General features: G+C 45.7%; 1 protein-coding gene across 2 annotated transcripts in view; it reads left to right on the plus strand.

Annotated features, from left to right (window-relative positions):
• The window catches only part of KCNJ6 (potassium inwardly rectifying channel subfamily J member 6), a 221954-nt gene that overhangs the window by 76644 nt on the left and 128687 nt on the right, over positions 1-16623 (plus strand). The gene's annotated exons all lie outside the window — the stretch shown is intronic.

A 16623-nucleotide genomic window follows, 5' to 3' on the forward strand; every position in this document is an offset into this window, starting at 1 on the left:
GAGCCCACAAGCCAAAGCTTTCAGAGGCTGAAAGACACAAGGGAGGACTTTCCTCTGGAGCCTCCGGGGAGAGTGTCATCTTGCTAAGACCCTGGTCTCAGGCTTCTTGCCTCCAGAACTGTGAGAACAAATTTCTGTTTTGAATGACCAGGTTTTGAGTAATCTGTTATGGAAGCACTAAGAAATGAACACAAAGGGAGGTGTTAATGGAATGATACTTTGCTTCAGAATTACATTTGTCTAACAGTGATATTATTGTAAAGATTGCAAAGGTGTTAAATGTGAGATTAAAAAGAGGAACAATCTGCCCTATATGACATCCAGTGGATTTAAAAATTGGGAATCCCGGAGTTATCCTGACACTTACTGGCCCTCTAATTAGCCAGACTATACACTATTTTGTATAAGAGCCATTTGTATGTCAGTTTCACTAAATAATCTGTGCTATCATTCAAGACACAGTCTCAGTGTGCACGAGAAAGCACTTGGCTCTGTGGCTCCTAGACAAAGTGACTGCCATCCCTCATTGAACCTAAGACTGGTGGTGGGATTTATGTCCTATAAAAGAGACATGAAACCATGGAGATTGAGCTCCTAGAGACGTTCCCTACTCACTGGTCTACGTGAACCAGCAGAGCCATGGATGCCAGCATTCAAAACGAAGACAGTCATTTTCTTGTCCCCAACCTCCTCTCCACAAAACCATACCTCTCAATGCTAAGGAGGAAAACACAATTCAGGAGTGTCTTTGGACAGAGAGTCCTCTGAGTAAAATAGTAGACAGTCATCAGAAGTTATGGAGCCGAGTACTGTGTGGGCTTCCAGAAACTAGAGCTCCAGGTTGTAGGAGCTGGTCCCGGGAGACTGGTTGCTCACTGTGTGGTGTTGGAGGTACAGAATCCAGCATCTGAGCACTCCCCTGTCCCCCACAGGGAGCGGAGCGCCTGCCTGCCTCACCCTGACACACTCTTCATTATGAAATGGTGTCTGAGGGCCACTCCCCAACTTTCAGACCTCCCATAATGAGGATCTTGTCATCCCTCACGTGCATCCAATTGCTCTACAACTGCCTCTCCAAGGTCACCCTCAGGCAGGGAGACGGGTGAATCCAGACTGCCGGTCAGTACAAAATGTCTCCTTAGAAACACTGTAATGTGCAGTTTTAGCAAATAGGTGTGCCGGTCCCTGGGTTCCTGCATAGTGCTTCCCCTGTTAGCAACTTTGCATCAACTCAAATATAAAATCTCATTTCCAGCTGTTCCGGACTTCTGTTTGCCTAATGAGATCTTTAAAATGGTACAGCTGTTTGACAATATAAATTCTAATCCTAAAACAGTAAAACGCAATCATTTAGCACTATTTGCTGTGTGTCTGCATTTTTCAGAATAAAATGGAGGCTAGAGACTCTGTACGGAGTAAGACTTCCATATATATAGTTCTCCTGACTGACCAGACCCAGCCAAGCAGCCTCTTCCTATAACCATATACACACATTTAGGAAAAAATAAGAAAATGACAAGGGAAGAAAGTATTCAACACGCATCCCTAACAGAGTAGGCATAAGTATTTGTTAGTTGATGACTGAAAATGAGGTTTTGTTTAAAAATAATTACCCTCTGAAGGGGAGTAATTGCTTAATGAGTACAGGTTTCCTTTCAGGGTGATGAACAGATTTTGGAACTACACAGAGGTGGCGGTTGAGCAATACATTAGAAACGCATCAAATGCCGCTGTATTGTTCACTTTCAAATGGTTAATTTTATGTAAGGTGAGTTTAACCTCAATTTTAAAAAATTATTACTTTAAATTTAGTCACCTCTTCACCAAGTCATGCAACAGTGGATGTGGTAACTAAGAGACAGAAAAGTTTATAACCCAATAAATCGCCGTATGCCCGGAGCCTTTACTCTGCCAAACTATTTGAGAAAACAAAAGTATTTCCAGAAAAGTCTATTTGGCCCATCAATTTATGACCCTCTAAGTCAGAATATCCATTTTGGAGTCTGGACTGCTTGAAGCCTTGCCCCTAAGTAAAGAATCCTCAAAATGGAAAGAATGCTACATCCTTCATTTCCTAGGCACCAGTTTTTTTCCATAAGGGAAAAAAATCTCAGTTTGTTGAGGACACTGAAGTAAACTACCAGTTTGCTAACTGGCCCAAGATAGGGGGAAAGAAAGGAAGAACAGGCCCTGGCTGGTGGTGCAGTGGACGGAGTGCTGTCCCAGAGCACCAAGGTCGTCGGCTCAAGCCCATCAGGGCACATATGAGAAGCAATCAATGGCACACACACTCAGTGCAAGGAGTTGATGCTTCTCTCTCTCTCTCTTTTCCTCTCTCAAAAAAATATTTTTTAATAAATAAAAAGAAAGGGAAAACAGAAGCAGTAGCCTGAAGTAGAAGCCTCTGAATTTCCATGTTCAGGAAACAATTTTTTTACATGAAAGTCAGGGTTGGAAGAGGGATAGTAAAAGGATAAAAATGACTTAAACTGCAACTAGGAAGATGGGAAGAACACACATGTCATGTATTTTGCTGTATTTTGGAAGAAATTTGGACAAATAACTAAATAAAGGCTTGCTACCCTAACAACCATGCTAGAAGCAAAGTGACAAATTTGACCACGGTGTGCATAAAGCAGCATGTGCCCGATATCGGGGCAGTAAGCACAGACACCGTGAGTGATTTATCTTGTCCATTATACAGGCTTTGTGGCATCATGAAGAATAGATCTAGTTTTTGCCCTGGGTCCTGGCACAGAGCTTCAGAACCCTATGGAGTTTCCTGAGTAACAAGGATGTCTGTATGAGATGACTCATAGTGGCTCTTGGTGGCTCCAGGAAGGGAGCTAGTCACCAGAGTTACCAAGCCTGACCTTTATGGGGAGAAGGGACCACGTTTGAGCAACAATTCAATTAGTCATTCTCTGTGCACAAAGCTCAGTGGAGCTGCCTGGTTGATGAGCGGTTGACATCTCTGGAGGGTGATGTGCCCTGAAGCCATGGGCAGAGGACACGGGAGCTCTGTACTCCCTCCCAGACCTCACCTGTGTATATATCTCTATAACAAAACTAATCACAAGTGTAGCGCTTTCTTGAATTCTGAGAGTCATTCTAGCAAAGTACTGAACCCAAGAGGGACATGGGAACCATATTTATAGCCAGAAGTGTGGTCAGAAATATAGACCAGAAGAGCAGGTGGCCTGGGGACCCCCAAGGTGCATCTGGTGTCTGAAGAAAGGTAAAATTGTGGAGAATGGAGCCCTTCACTTGTGGGTCTGGTGCTATTGCCGAGTGGTTAGTGTCAGTATCAAATTGCTGTGTTCCAGGTAGGGTGGGAACTCACACTGTATGGATATCACTTACTACCCCGCCAAACAATGACTAACACCCTTAAACAGGTAAAAATTCTCACAGTTTAACTTTGGGAACCAAAACAGAAAAACCTCCTTCAGAATTTAACTAGGCAATTTCTTTTCATTTATAATTATGATATCTGATATATTCCAAAGGTTATTTTTGGCTCTTTTTTATTTCCCAAGCACAAGAAATATTACTTCTATTCACATGAAATTAGAAATGTAGGTGAGTTTTTCAATCTATTTTTCCTCTCTCATTATGGTTTCCAGATTTTTCTGATGGGAAAATTACTTTAATGACTTCTCAGTGACTAACCTTTTTTGACAGCAAAATATAAATCATAAATGAATCAACTTTTGGCAATTCTGAAAGGCATGTCTGCATTCTTCCAGGAGCCTACTCTTACATCCGAACTGGTGGCAGACAAATGCAGCAAAAGGCAAAATTTTAAGAAGACTGACAGATTTACTAAAAAGAGTAACCACATCATTTTATAAGTAGCATGTTATTTGAGAGGGAGTATGGTTTCAGACTCTTTTTTTCTAAATATATAATTTATTTCTAGATTTGTCAAGTGGAATTTCAGTTTCCAAATGTTCTCAAACTGTAATCTCTTGCCATAATCACTCTAATAATAAGAAATGATGGTTTTCAAATGCCAGGAGTTCGGGAGTCTAAGAAGCAGGCAGAAGAGCAACCTTAGCTTTGAGGCAATGGCATTCTGATTGCAACTTTAACATCACAAACAACTGAGCACAATCCGTTTCTCAAATGATCTGATCCTACGTTCTATTTTCCTAGAGCTTACCAGGCAAAATGGTCAGCCAGACTGTAAGAGATGTGGAGCATTTCCCTATTTGCTGCCAAAAACAAACAAACAAAGAACGACAACGAAACAAACTATAAACAAAACGTAAAACCATAACCACAGAAGGCCAATGTCCAGCAGCTCCAGTGCGGGTGAGACTGAATAACTCAGGAAACTGTTTGAAGATCCGGACAATTCTAAGGATGCTGAAAAACTTTTCACGGTCACGAAGGGGCAAAGGCACGTGCCTGGGGGAAATGCTGGTGGCCTCAACATGTTTCACAATAGTTCATGAAATAGCGGTCTTATTCCATCTGTTAATATCTCTAAATTTCTAACACACCTTCGGAGCCTAATATCCAACTGTTTATACCTCTGACCATAAGGATTCATAACTATTTTTCTCCCTGTCAAAAATTCAATAAAGATTTAGTATATTGTTGAGAGCCTTTCTCCTCTAATGGAGAAAAAGTGGAAAAGAGTAAAGGAAAGGTTTTTGTTTTTTAATCAGATTATTCCTTTTTTTTTTTTTTTTTTTTGGATTTTTCGAAAGTGAGACGCAGGTGGGGGAGGCAGACAGACAGACTCTGGCATGAGCCCAACTGGGATCCACCCGGCATGCCCACCAGGGGGCGATGCTCTGCCCATCTGGGGCATTGCTCCGCTGCAATTGGAGCCATTCTAGTGCCTGAGGCGGAGGCCATGGAGCCATCTTCAGCACCCGGACAAACTTTGCTCCAGTGGAGCCTTAGCTCCTAGAGGAGAAGAGAGATAGAGAGGAAGGAGAGGGGGAGGGGTGGAGAAGCAGATGGTCGCTTCTCCTGTGTGCCCTGACCGGGAATGAAACCCAGGACTTCCACATGCCGGCCAATGCTCTACCACTGAGCCAACCAGCCAGGGCTAGATTATTCCTTTTAAAATCACCTTTGTCCCTCAGCAGACTGAAGAAGAACCAAAGAACAAGAGGGAACACGTGGCAAGCACACAAGAGACCTGGAAGTAGCAGGATTGGGAGAGGGGTATCTTAGTGTAATGAAGAAATTACCGTTTTTTACATGGACTGTATCACAGGTTACCATAGAGACCTACATTTAACGGCAGGATGGGGAGTGACGAAACCACCAAAAGCTGCTTGGCGATCAGAACTGTGCACAGTAATAAGCTTTCATGAGGTGAAAACATGGGATTCCCGCTAGTGATTTAGGGGTCCCCAAGAAGGGACGGGCCCTCCAGACTGGCCTGTGCTGTGTTCTGTTGAGTTGCCTCATCAGACTCCTCCCACCTTACAGATGATGTGTTCTGCACTGCAGAAGCCTGAGGGACCGGAAGGTTGGTTTCCATGGAGATGGTTAGCAGCTTTGCTAATATTCCCTATGGAAGGAAGAGAAACTCACACACACAAACACACATACACATGCATATAAACATGCATACTATGCACAAACACATACATGCTCACACACATGCATAATTTTCAGTTAGACAAACTGGTTGTAACTCCTATAAATATAGCAAGAAATGTAAGATGCTAAAAGGGGTTACTGGAGGTTACATAATAAGGACAGGATTTGGGGATGTCTGGACATGCCTGTTTTAAGCATCTGTAACCTTTGAATTATGTGTTCAGTGAAGCATAGAGATCGTGCTATTTTGCCTACATGCGAGGCACAGGCCAATGGGTCTTTGAACAACAGTGGGCAAGACTTTCCCTGCAGGCCTGGCCTGGTGTGGCCCTAACACCAAACTCTCCCCAGTGAGCCTGGGAGACAAGAGAACCACTTCCCAGGGTAATAATGGTCTGAGTGTGTCAGCAAATCCATATCGGACCAAAACAGCAATCACAACAGCAACCTCTCCCAGGTCCAGGATGGGGGTTCGATGTTCAGCTGATTTGGAAATAGCTGTGCACAGCTGAACAGGAATTCTGGGGCTGTGGGAGAAACTCCCTCTTACCCTGAAAATAAGGAAAATACTTTGAAGAGGCACGGCAATGCTTCCCCTTTTGGGGGGGATCTGGTTTTCACACAGTTTCAGCACCGCCTTCTGTTAGCTATGTGACTTCAGAAAAGTTACTTGACCTCTCTGTTTTTTCATCTGTAAAACAAAATTAGTAACTTACTGTTCATGTAACACTTAGTGTGTACCAGGGGCTTTCCTCCATAATTTGTCACAACAACCATCTGATATGAATCCAATTATTATCCTTGTGCTGTAGGAAAGAAGACTGGAACATAAAGATGTTAAGAAACTTGCTCAAAATCTCAGAGCTAGGAAGGGACAGTCAGAATTCAAACCCAGGCCCTTGGATTCTAGGCCCATGCTTAGCCTCCATGCTGTGGCACCTTGCTATAATGACAGGAGGTACTGAATTATTTTTATCCCTAGTGCTTGACATGTTTTAATGCATTTAATCATAACAATTCTACAAAGTTAGTGTCATAGACTTTTATTTGAGGAAACTGAGGCGCAGAGAGGTAAAATAACTTGCCCAAAGCTACACATCTAGAATGTGAGGTGCTAGGATTTGAATTCACATGTGCAGGCTCCGGAGAAGTCAAGATGGAGGATCTGAAAGGATGTCAGAAGAAACCAGCAGAGGGGGGCAGCTAGTCGGCACAGACAAGGCCCGTGGCCAGCGCCAGACCAAACGGGTCTCTCGGGTTCAGCGAAATTGTGTGAATTAGATTGGGATGATGGGGGGGGGGGGGGGGGGTTGCTTCCTATGGGATCAGAACAGTGGACCAGCTCTTGTGCCTTCCTTTCATATCCCCTACCCTGTTAAGAGACCCATGCCAGCAGATTTCACTGCTAGGGCTACAGAGGTGCCCCCTCTCCCAACCAGCACAGACCTGCCACCGAGGCCTGGGCCACTACCTAACCAATCCAGTGTCAGCACGACTTTCAACCTCAGACAGTTCATGATTCCCACCAGGGAATGGAAGAGGTGTGAAAGCGCAGTAGGACAAACAGTGAAAACAACTGTGTCCTTCAATGTGCAATTTGTTCTCACAACAGCACGCATTCAAATGGAACCACCACAGCACCAGTCTGAACTGGAAATGTATTTATTTCATCTACAGATGGTGCTTACTGCATGGAAGCATCTGCTCTGGCCCTAACTTCTCCCACTCCCTGCTACAGACTTGAGACCTGAGTGTCCCAAATCTCGGCCTGGCCTCCTGAAATACAAGGACACTAATCTGTCCTTAGTCCCCTCAACATCCAGCACAGTGCCTGGCACAGAGCAAAGGGTCAGAGAAGGTGATCCAGGAGGGTCTACGTTGGGACCCCAGCCCCAGGAGCTCCCCAGAACCATCCTGGACGGCAGCGCGCTCTGGCCTGGGCTGCTGCACCTGGCTTTGTCCCCTCCAGAGGCCAGCGCGGCCACCACCTGTTCCTACCTTAGCTTCAAATGAGGAAACAGGGAGGTGGGGGTTTGAGAAGCAGGGCCGTGTTCTCCAGGACGCCACCCCCCACGCTCTCTCTGCCTTTGCCCCTGGCGGGTGTCACCGCCGCCTCCCATGCCACACGCGGGAGTTTCACTCGGCCTCTGTGAGACACCTAAAACATACGGGAAAACCGTGTGTGCTCATGTTTTCACATGATGGGGATTAAAGCCAAAGGTTCAAAGATTTTACCAGAGCCCTGGCCGGTTGGCTCAGCGGTAGAGCGTCGGCCTAGCGTGCGGAGGACCCGGGTTCGATTCCCGGCCAGGGCACACAGGAGAAGCGCCCATTTGCTTCTCCACCCCTCCGCCGCGCTTTCCTCTCTGTCTCTCTCTTCCCCTCCCGCAGCCAAGGCTCCATTGGAGCAGAGATGGCCCGGGCGCTGGGCATGGCTCTGTGGCCTCTGCCTCAGGCGCTAGAGTGGCTCTGGTCGCAATATGGCGACGCCCAGGATGGGCAGAGCATCGCCCCCTGAGGGGCAGAGCACCGCCCCTGGTGGGCGTGCCGGGTGGATCCCGGTCGGGCGCATGCGGGAGTCTGTCTGACTGTCTCTCCCTGTTTCCAGCTTCAGAAAAATGAAAAAATAAATAAATAAATAAATAAATAAAAAAAATAATAAAAAAAAAGATTTTACCAGAACCTCAAAAGCAAACAATTCCAGGAAACAAAGATCCTGCTCCCCAATGACTGGGCCCTTAGAGGAGTCACCCAACATAGTCAGAGGGGTCTGTCTGCCCCACGAGACACCCTCCATGCCCACCGAAGCCATTTGCGTATCTGGAGCCCACAGCCCTTGTCAGCACCCTGTCACCATCTGTCTGGGACTCAGAGTTATGGGGACTGGGATAGACACTCATCAGTTGCTAACCTTATGGGCTGCTTTAAGGACCCACTTTGTCCCAGGCAAAGCCCACGGGACTAGATGCTTGTCCTGGACTTTTAGTCTTCCTGTACCTCCCTTGAAGGACCAACTTGCCAGACCTCTGTTCGAGGCTCAGCCTCATTCCCTGCTCCCCATGGTTTGTGGGGCTGGTGAAGGCAGGATCCGTGGTCACCCCGCACGGCGCCAGCAACACCTTGACTGTCACTTCGGTTGAGTAAGAGGACCCTTAAGTTGAATTTCCAGCTCTAATGCCAGGCTCACCGGGTTAGCCTGACGCTCTGAGAGAAACAGCCTGGCTGCTCACCCCAGCCAGCACCCTCCCCACCCCCACCCAGGAGCACCTGCGAGTCTCTAGCTGAAGGCAGTGCAGGGCCGCAGGGCCACGGGGCCTCTGTAGTTGGGAGGATTCCTCAAATGCCAGCACGACAAGCCCCAATAGGATTTCATCAGAAAGCTCTGTAGGGGTAGAGCATTTTTGTTCATGATTCATAAGCTAATTCCACATTCCTCCCAATTGCTTGGGCCACATACCGCGTGTGAGACTGCTCCCTCCCCTCCACCTGAGCCCTATAAACAGCCCTGCCAGCTGGGCGTCTTGTGGGTTGGCCACACTGTGATTTATCCTTCTGGGACCTCATTCTACACTATTTGCAGAATGTTTTACCAATATTGTCTCTTGGCTATTTTCCCCTGTCTCCCCAGGGTTTCACCGCACAATTGTCTCAGGGCCTCCCCCAGGGCACACGTGGGGTTAACTGTGAACTGGAGATGTATTTGTGGCTTCCTGATGAGTCTGAGTTTGGGAGGGAGCTCTCCTAAGCTTCTCAAAGATCAAGTCAATTCTAATGCTTGGTTGTTGGGCCAGTTTCAAAGCACACTGCATTGGCAAAAGGGAAATAAAGCCCATAAATACAGAGAACGAAGGAAGACAAACTCCTGCAAATGAGTAGAAACAAGACAAATCTCAGTAGAAGAATGGTCCAGCAATACAAACAGTTCATTCACAAAAAGAGGAAATGCCAATGAGCAAAGGTCAATAGACATTGAAAAGAAGATCAATATTAAAAATAATAAAAGAAATGCAAAGCCCTGGCCGGGTAGCTCAGTTGCTTAGAGCATCAATGCGATACACCAAGGTTGTGGGTTTCTATAAGAATTAGGGCACATATAAAAATCAAGCAAAGAATGCATAAGTAAGTGGAACAATAAAGCAGTGTTTTTCTCCTCTCTCTCAAATCAATTATTTAAAGGTTGAAAAAAAAAAGACAGACAAATGAATCACTGATATTACCTCTTTTTGCCTATTGTATGGGCCAAGATGCTGAAGTGTGACGGTACCAGGTGCTTTTCACTGCCTGTCACTTGACAAGTAGATTATCAGAAAGCTTGGAGGCAGCGCAGCAATGTGGTTCAAACCACTCTTGCTGTTTTCCTGCCCACACTTTCTGAAGCTGCAACTGGACAAGTGCACAGAGGCAGACACATGTTGTGCATCTCAAAGGCACTTGTGATCATGAAAAATTGGAAACAGACTAAATTTCCATTGGTGAAAAATTAATTTATTTGTGATGCAGTCACTCGCTGGAATGGCATGAAGCCTTTATAAGGATAATATATACTAGTGAACACAGCATGTGGGAATATCTGCACCAGAAAAAGTTGAATGAAACAAATATTGTGTACAGTTGATCCTACTAGGAAAAATTGTCTGTATGTGCATGCATGCATGTGTGTGCGCATAGGCTCACCTGCATAGGTATGACTCATTAGGAGGTATCTGGAATTATGCATGATGGGCGAAAGTAGGTTAATAATATAAATAACACCATAGTAATAAATAAAGAATAATACAAGAATAAACTCTGTGTTGTGTGTACTCACAACTGTCAACCTACTTTTGCCTACCCCTGCATTTATGAAAATGTCCCATTGTTATTTCTGATGGTAAGGTAAGATACCACACTAGTCAAGGTAGGGTAGGCTCTGCTGCATTAAGGAATAAACTCAGGTATGTAATGATCCAATAGAGTGAAATTTTATTTCTTATTTAGGTAAAATCCAAGTAATAGGGGTGTGGAGAGAATTCAGGCTCTTGTTGTTTTCTGCTTTGCCATCTCCAGTGTGTGGGCCCCAAGATCATTTCGGGGGACCTCTCCATTCTATACTGACAAGAAAAGAAGGAAAGGCTGTATAGCTCACAAGGAAGGCTCCTGCTGAGCCAGGACCAGCAGTAGTACACACACACACACACACATACACACACACACACCCGCTTTATATGTCCCTACATGGAGCTGGGCTGGCCACTCAACTGTATCTCCACAAGGCAGAGGGAAATCCCAAACCCCAGATACACCAAGATCTTCACTTGTTATACTTTTTCTGCATTGTTTGAATTCTCTAAATGAGCTTGCTAGTATCTTTATAGTCAGAAAATTACAAATTTCCTTTTTAAGAATAACAGTATCATCATTCAGAAAGAGAGAGAACAGAAGAGAGAGAGATCGAGACAGTTTGGAGAGCTAGCCCAAGAGAACAAGGGCTGTAAATTACGCAGAGCTGTTGTACCTGTGTGCCTGGCTTTTTTATCTCGGAGCGCTGGTGCCTTCCCTTTCTGGGAGTGCTCTCACTGTCAACATCAGTCAACAAGAGCTTGCAGAGATCTTAGCCCTTGAAAACTCATCTTTGTGTTCTAACCTCTCAGATCTCTAGGGCACAGAGTAGGGTGATATTATTGAATCTGATTTTCAATTCAAGAAAAAGCCAACTGCATAATTAAAGGATTAGCTGCTGTCTATTTAAAAGTGCACACAAGGCCAGGCATAATCTCATAAAGTGAATGGTTCACGTATTTCTGGGATGAAGCACTGGGAAAGCTTGCTAAGGTCGTCATCCAAGTATCAACAGGGCAGTTCTGAGTTGCTCTTTTCGCTCGGGGCCTCTGTTGAAGGCAGAGTGTGGTCCTTTTGCTCCATGTTCAGAATAACATGGCAAAGCTAACTTGATAACCTCTGACCAAATAAGCAGCCCATCTGAGGTCACACACAGTAACACATTAAACGTAATGCTCCCATGCCCAGCAACGGGATGAGTTCCACACATTTGAGGACACATGCACTGTTAAAACATATTTTTTCAGGTCATCTCATTGTCAGGTTGCCATTTATTATTTAATTCATAGGAGAATTCATGCATTTCACACTAATCTTATTATATTGCAAAGGTGAGACCACTTAGAATTCCACAGTGAGAGATTTCTGCAGAAGGGAGAGTCGCGGATTTCCATAGGCGGCTGACAGCATTCCAGGACATGGCCTCCTGGGTGCCAGGCTAGCTCCCAGTCCCGCCACAGCCTGGGAGGCACAGGCTGCTGCAGGGGCAGGTGTGGTTTTTGTCTGGGCTGAAGCCTCAGGACTCTGCGGAGACATCAGGCTATTGAACGAGGGCTGGGCCGCCACATCTGTTCCTCAGCGGGAGAGGAGGCACCAGGGTACCCAGCTCTCCCAGAGGGGCTCTAGGCCCACCAAACAAAAGCATGCTGGGTCATGTGGACATCTGCCCAGATGTGACAACCCCCTCTGCACCTCCCGCTGTGCCTGACCTTCAGGGTCACCTCTTTTGAAACTTTTGGGGAGTGGGAGACTCATTCCAGGGCTAGATTGCTGCATTTCTTTTTTCGGGTTTAATTTAATTATGGCACATAGCTTCCGGTTCATCTTTCTCAAGGCCCCAACATCAGCTGCTGCTCTAATGGAAGTGATTTTTCCAAAGACTGTAAACATTAGGCTAACTACACTCGGAGCTACTGGCATAGGGGGTGAGGGGAGGTCATTAGAAGTTACGAGCTGTCCCCAAATGCACAGGTATTCAAAAGAAGCCAATTCTCATAAAGATGTCCTGGGAAAATGGAGAGAGAAATGGAAAAACAAGCTTTCTAAATTATTAGGGAACGTTTTTAAAGAAAGTATGCAGCAAAAGAAAACATCCTTTATATCCCATTAAAATTATTTCCACTTACTACTCCCCAAAATCATAAAACAGTATAGTTTAAAAACATTTTGTATACCTTTACAGAAATATCAGTCAACTATGTCACTTGCTAACCTGAGTGCAAACGCCCCTAGTTAAGTTTAAGGCTTGGCTATCTGTGGTAACTGATCACCAGGTTCACCTGGGCCATGTGTTATTCCTAAAAGGGCAAAAATATGTTGTACACACTAAAATATTACTTTTGTTCTACTGATTAGAGAAAATGTTTATATCTGTGAATTTACATCAAAATTGTTATAGTTAGTGACTAAAAAAATGGGGATATTGAATTTATCATTCAAATCTTGAGTTTCTAAGGGAAGACAATCCTGATCATTTGTCAAAGCAACTTGAGAGGGCCTCCGGAAGCTGGAATAGAGCCCCCAGTAAGAAGCGGTGGAGCAAGACCCGGAAATCATGAAGACCTGGGGCAGTGTCCTGCCTTTACTGAAGGATCTCAGACATGTGCTTTCATCTCTGTGTTCGTGTTTGTGGCCTGACTTTCAGAAGTGTGGTGAGAGTTCTGGTCACCCTGGGCTGTGGGGAGAATTAAACTGGCCACAACACAGAGCCTGACTGACTCCTGACCAAGCTCAGTTCTCCTTTCCGTCTTCTTTCGCTAACTGAAGGTTGAAAGATCCTAGTTGAATTCCAAGTCGTCGTCCCCCCCACCCCCGCTCCCTACTTGGGGTAATCTACTTCCCACCCCTCTGAACCCCTCAGCTGTACAACCAGAAACTAGCATTTCCACTTTGACCAGCCATTTGCTGGGGCTTCACCCCCGCCCCATGACCACTCCTGGGGAACAGAGGATGCGTCCGCTCAGCAACCACACCTGAGTCTCCCGTCCGGGCTCCGTGCTAGAGGGGTATGTTGTGGTGTGGCTTATCCCAAACTGGGGTGGCTTACGACAGTAGGGCATTCATCTCTCACAGTCTGGAGGCTGCAGGTTCAAAGTCCAGGTATCACTGCGGGGCAAGCTCCTCCTGGTCTGGCCAGCTGGTGGCTGTCCCTCCCTGATGCTCTTTGTTGTCTAGCAAAGTGCTTCAGTGTCTGCCTCCTTGTTACATGGTATTTTCTGTGTCTTTATGTCATCCTTCCTCTGTGCATGTGTCTGTGTCCAATGTCCCCCTCGAAGGACACCACTAACTGGATTAGGGCCCACCTTCATCCAGTATGACCTCCATAGGTCAGTCTCTCCCTAAGTCACAGATGCTGGCTGATGATCCATCGCAAATGGGTGACAAAGTGACAGGAAATCTTGCAATAAATGTAGGGTTTCATAAAGTCATTGACCGTGATTAAGTCAGGGATTCTTCCACCCGAGGGGAAGCTGTTGATGGATGATGGGCCAGCTGAGATGGGCCCCTGCCACCAGAGAGGAGGAAATGAAGGGAAGATGGAACTAGAGTATGCCTTCAAAGAGAATTGCATGAGCATCGGAAGGCAAGCAGAGGCCTTGGGGAAACAAAGCCCAGTGTATTTTTGGAGAACTGACCCTTTTTATGGCCTTCCTGATAAGCTCAGTGCATAAAATGAAGGCTATCTGGTCATATCAACGTTTAATGTTGCCAGAAAAATCTCCCAGATGAAAAATCAGCACTTAATTCCTCTCTTTTTTTCTGAGAACTCATGCATAGCTCTAATGATAGCCAAAAGCATGTTTAATAGATGATAATACAAATGTATTTCATAGCTTTTGTTCCAGTTTTCAAGATAAAGTCCCAACAATACCTTTTTTTTCCCCCACTGTTCAGCATGAAGTTTCGGTCCCTATTTTATTGAAATGGATTCCCTCATGGCCTTTCCGCAGCTTAATGAGGGCTTCCCACACTTTAACCTCCCTCCCGCCATCCAGCTTGGAGTGAGTGGGTGCCTCCGCTGCCACCAGCTCAGGCTCTGCCCGGGGAGCTCTGCCCGGGGAGCTCTGCCCGGGGAGCTCTGCCCAGGGAGCTCTGCGCAGGTAGCTCTGCCCAGGTAGCCTGAGGAAGTCTCTATCAAATCTGGGCATACTTTGCTCCAGCCATGTCTTCCTCTTTGCTCTTGGTAAAGGCTCCATTTCCAGTTTCTTCTAAGACTTTAAATGGGAATTGTCACTTAGTAATGAGCCTCTTCTTACCAATGCCAAGGACAAATTTGTCTTGGTGCTAGCCTAGGGCTGAAGAGTCCAAGATGTAACAGATAAAGGTATTTGGGTGCCTTTCTTTCTAAAAACTACATTTGAGAAGTTCAAGGGAGTCTGAGTAGAATTTGGTCAAGGGGAGAATCTTTGTCACTGCCACAACCCTGGTCACACTGCGCTGACACACCTCCATGCTTCCAGCTTCTCTGGACCCCCCTCTTTTTCCTCTTCTCCTCCTCCCCCCTCAAAGCTGCCGGTCTGAGCCCCCTGTATTGAATGGCTAGAAAACATGCTTCCCTTCCTAGAAGGACTAGAATTCTTTCACAGCTTCATTGAGATACAATTTATATACCATACAAGTGTACAATATATTGGGAAAAATGACTACCCAACTCCTTGCCCACTTTTTAATTGGGTGCAGAGCACTTTTGTTCATGCAGAGTTTGAGCCCAGACATAACATGTAAAGAGAAAGATTTGGAAAAAAGTGAATGGCAGGCAGCATGAACAAGAGCTTCCTCCCAGAAGGAGCCCCACTCACCAAGGCCTTGCCTCCCTCCTCCACGCGCCTAGCCTCTGGGAAGTCGGGGGTCAGGTGAAGAGGACACAGCTCACACACCGGTGAGCCCAGCGCAGATGCTATGAGAGAAACAGATGTAGACAGAATATTGTACTTTCTTCAAGTGGAAAGTAGGTGTCATCTGTTTTAATTTGAAGCAAACAGGGGTCACTATTCTGTCTCTCTGCCTCTGGTCTGTGTCTGGCTCAAGGAAGCTCAGAAATGACCAGCGGCAGGGGATCTCCCCGACCAGTATAAGGGGCAGTCCCCAGCCCCACCCAGCTGCAAAGTGTACAATATATTGGTTTTTAGAATATTCCTTATTATGTCCAACCAACACTGGAGTCCATTTTAGACCTCACATTTTTATCTCCTCAAAAAGAAAGTCATACCCTTTAGCTATCATCTCCCCAATGTCACCCCTACCCTACGCCACCACTGACCTATTGTCTACCACAAGAGACTTTCCCATTCTGGACATTTCTCATGAGCAGAGTCATGTGATCTGTGGCCTCATGTGTCTGGCTTCCTTCACTGAGCATGTTTTCAAGTTCCATCGTGGTGTAGGATGTGCTTTGTCCTGTTGATGCCTGGATAACACTCCAGCATGTGGATAGAGCAGGTGTTATTTATCCATTCATTAGTTGATGACATTTGGGTTGTTCCCACCTTTTCACTACCATGAATAAAGCTGTCATCAACATTCGTGTGCAGGTTTTTGTGTGGATGTATATGTCATTTCTCCAGGGTCGGTATTATTATGTAACCACATTTAAGTGCACAGATCCCCAAACGTCTCCTTAAGGAGACACCAGGGGTGAGACCCATGGGACATGAGGCCATTGGGGAGGAGGATTTCAGGTGGAGACAGAGCCCTTACAAGGCCTCTCCAGAACCCATGTGGATGGCTGCCTGCCTGCTTGTGCCACAAGCACAAAGTAAGCAGTTTGGAAGCACAGATTCAAATCCTGCCTCAGCCGTTTGCCAACCACATTACAAAGGCCAGTTACCTCCATCTCTAGACTTCTGTCTCTTTAGCTTTAAAACGGAGCTAATAACCAATGTACTTCATGAGATTGCTGTATTACTAGAATGATGTAACAAGGAGCCTTTAGCACAATGCCCAGTGTAGAGTAGTTTTTTCATAGGGGTTTGCTACTGGTTATCAGTGAGGAAGCTCTGAGCTGCAAGCAAGAAAATGTCTGACAAAAGGAACTTGATTATTGGGAGAATGTTAACAAATCCTATATACAAAAATTCCACAGTTTTGATTTTTTTTTGAGACTTGACTTAAATAATAATAGCATTAAAAAAAGTAAGTTCAAAGATAACTAGGCCAGTTGAGCAGCTCTAGAATCGTGGGGCTATGCTGGGTCCACATCCCTTTGTTTCTCTTGGCCTTCTCCTCTTGGAGGTAAGA

The sequence above is a fragment of the Saccopteryx bilineata genome, chromosome 2 (genome assembly GCF_036850765.1).
Source record: "Saccopteryx bilineata isolate mSacBil1 chromosome 2, mSacBil1_pri_phased_curated, whole genome shotgun sequence".
NCBI lineage: Eukaryota > Metazoa > Chordata > Mammalia > Chiroptera > Emballonuridae > Saccopteryx > Saccopteryx bilineata.